Here is a 3475-nt window from a genome sequence, read left to right on the forward strand (position 1 = left end):
TACAATGCCCTCATATTTTATTTGTTTGTTAATTTTATTGGCAAAGAAAAAATGTTTAAGATGATGCGGGATTGCATCAAGGTATCGAAGAACGAGGGGATCCTATCCATGGAAACATTCGCCTTTGCGTCTGGGAATTATGTGCACGCTGGTAAGGTTGAGGAGATGAGGATGGCATTTGAGGTGATGGAGCTTCTAAAGCTAAATTCGAGAGAGTGGGATAATCTACCAGTGCAGGAAACAATGGAAGGAGATAATTGAAACATGTATGCAAATTCCCATCAAGAACATCTAGAGCAGGTTCTATCTATAATGAGAACGTTTGAGGTGGAAGCATTATAAGCTGATATGAATTTTTTCAGGTTCCAAAAATGGTTGCTTAATTTGGGTAGAGAGATCTTGAATTTGATGAAAAATATATTGCATATATATGCGGCCTTTTTTGTTTTTATAATTGTTGTTGTTGTGTGTATCTCTTGCCATGATTAACACAACTCTTCATGGAAATAGAATGAACAACAGGCAGTTGGATACCATTGGGGTTTTCGAATCGGTGTGGAGCGCGACATTGTATCCAGGCGTTTGTCTGTCGAGCTTCCTAGCACATTCGGAAGCCACCAGAACTACAACCTCTAAGGAGCTCGTCCTGATTGTTGTGAAGCTGAAACCCTGGAAGAACTCAAAACGTTCATTGCAGCTTTACCATCTGAGATGAGTCGGAAATTGGTGGGCCAAAATAACTGATCATCCTTTGAAGATTTCATGGAGCTCTTGGGATATAGTTTACGTCAGCTTGACCATTCTCTCAGGTATATCTAGAAGTCAAAGTGGAGAAAGGAGGAAGCAGAAGACGTCCAGACCACATTTCTTACCAATCAAGAGAATTGTATCGGAGGATTATGAACCTAGCGGTAGAAGATAGAAGATAAGATATTAATGGAACTCTTTGAGTCTGTGAACTCAAATCAATACAATCATGACCATTCGATTTATCGTGATGAGTGGAATTTTGATATGGATGAGGTGAAGGACATGAAATATTTAGAAGTGGATTTGTGGGAAACCCTGATGCTTTATCTTCCGATCAGTTGCATACAATTTGTGGAAGATGAGGTTTTGCTCGATGGTACCTCTATGAAGAAAGGGTCTGCGGTGCTATGCTTGATTTATGGTGCAAACTGAATGGAGAGTGTGTGGGGGGAGGATGCGAGAGAGTTCAAGCTAGAGGGATGGATTGAGCATGATAAAGAAGGAAGTAACAAATTGGGGTATCCTGTGTTGGGAAGAGATATAATAGATATGGATTTCATAATCACCATGAAGTGCGTTGCTGCCCATGTTCTTGTACGCTATCATGTGAATGTAGATCCAGAGCTTTGTGTGAAGTCGAAGCTCTCACTGACTCTACCTGTCAAGGATGGGTTTTCCATCACATTGCGGTCGAGGGAGGAGGCCCTCTATGCCCATTAATTGAGATTCTGTATGATTTCAAAGGGTAGGTTTTTAATGATTCTTGGTATTCAGCTCTTTATCTATGATATTAGAAATGTATGTAAGTTATTTCTCATATTTCGAACCTTCTCATTAAAATTTTCTCTGATTATGTATGATTTCAAAGGGTATGTGTTGAATGGTTCTGGGTATTCAACTCTCTATTTTACATAAGTATCGATATTCGATACATCAATCTTCTTTCAGAATTTCGAATCTGATATGTGTTTTTACGTTTTTAATTATGTATAAATTTGTTGGAATGGATATGGAATACATCAATCTTATTTCAAAACCTCAATTCGAGAGTGGGCTTTTATGTTGTTCAAAATAAATGTTTTATTCTATCTAAGTGTTTGATGGCATTTTTTTATATCGAAGGTTCATAATGCTAGAATTCTTTCAATATAGGAAGCGAAAGATGTCCAGAGCACATCTCTTACCAATCAGGAGACTTGTATCGAAGGATTAAAGGGGCATAATTTTTAGGATCCTATGGAACTCAATGGGGCACTCCAAAAATTTTTGAACCTCATCAACGATTCTCTTGTAGTGATGAATAATATTTTGACAATGGGGGATCAACATGCAAGCTCCTTTCCCGCAGGCAATGGCCGACACTTTTTGAATGATCTCATTGTGCCGAATGTCAGCCAATTGTTTTCTATCAAGAATGGTTTTCCTTCGTGGCTATTTGCGGACGATCGTCGCCTTCTTGAGGCATTCTGGTCAATGGCTCTCAATTTGAAGAGGCATTGAGGTAACACAAAGGATGGCTATGGAATTTCAGAGTTTATGAGGAAAAATGGTATTTTCCCTGATTTTCCCACTTATAATACAATGATTGGCGTGTCTTGCAGTGCAATCCTGATCCAAGTAGATTTTATTAACCATTTGTTGGATGAGATGGTTTATGGATAATGGTGGTTACCATAACCATCTTGAGTGTTAAACCATTTGTTTAACTATTTTTTTCCCATGCATAGGTTTAGTGTTTTAAAACTCTTAATCCCTGAATTTTTTTTCGAGGTATGCTTTAATAGTTTTTTTTTCACTTTATTCCACTCTACTCTAAAAACCTATAGTCAATTGAGAATTGTGGTTTCTATTACCCTATCCAGGGAAGATTCTATTAAGCCCTCTATTTTTATAACTTCTCATATGTAATGGTTTAGGTATTTTAATTTTTTTTAATGGTTTCGCAAGTGTTTCTGGCATATTAGAGGTTAAGCGACTAAACAAAAATCATAATGTTGTTTTTCCTATTTCCATGTTCTTATAAAGCAAGGTTTCATTGCATTAGATTTTCTTGACGGACTGTTGGATGAGATGGTTTTTAATGGTGTCTTTCCTGATTTTAAGACTTACAATACCATTTTTGAAGGTCTTTATCACTGCCCTCAAGGTGGAGGAGGCATGAAGCATTTTTCGAGAAATGATTAAGAATGAATTTTGTCCTTTGTATGACAATGACAATTATGTTATGGCAATAAAAATTTATTTTGAAGTAGATGATCTAGAGATGATTATAACGATGTGGAAACAAACTATACAAAAGGCCATTTTCCCAAAATCATATTTTGTTGTTATATTAATTGATTGGCTTTGTGATCCATGAAGAGCATTAGAATCAATAAAGTATTCTATGGAGGCAATTGCAAGAGGAGTGAAATTCTGTGTTGAAACTATGACAAGGTTGAAGAAGGTGTTGAGTGAAGCAGGTAAGCAAGATGCATATGCATAACTTGAAAAAAAAATGAAAAGTATTTAAAGTTAGACCAAGTAATCACTATTTAAATTTTTCAAGTTAGTCTCCTTTGGGCTAAGCCAATGTTTACAATGTTGGTTTCCATTTCTTGTTGTGATGATGTGGTTATCAATGAATTTCAAAAACCTCAACAACATTGACTGAGGTAGTATAGATGAAGCTCAATAATGGAATAAGTTTCTCTTAGTTTTGCCTGAAGAATGGTTCCCTTTTTGG

The 3475-nt window shown here is 36.6% G+C and overlaps 1 pseudogene; it reads left to right on the plus strand.

The window, feature by feature from the left end:
• Positions 1 to 2064: 2064 nt before the first annotated feature.
• Positions 2065 to 3262, plus strand: LOC149216469 (uncharacterized; annotated as a pseudogene).
• Positions 3263 to 3475: the final 213 nt, after the last annotated feature.

This window comes from Pinus tabuliformis, chromosome 1_1, assembly GCF_031772625.1.
Source record: "Pinus tabuliformis cultivar Carrire ecotype Pingquan chromosome 1_1, CPIR1, whole genome shotgun sequence".
NCBI classification, from domain to species: Eukaryota; Viridiplantae; Streptophyta; class Pinopsida; order Pinales; family Pinaceae; genus Pinus; species Pinus tabuliformis.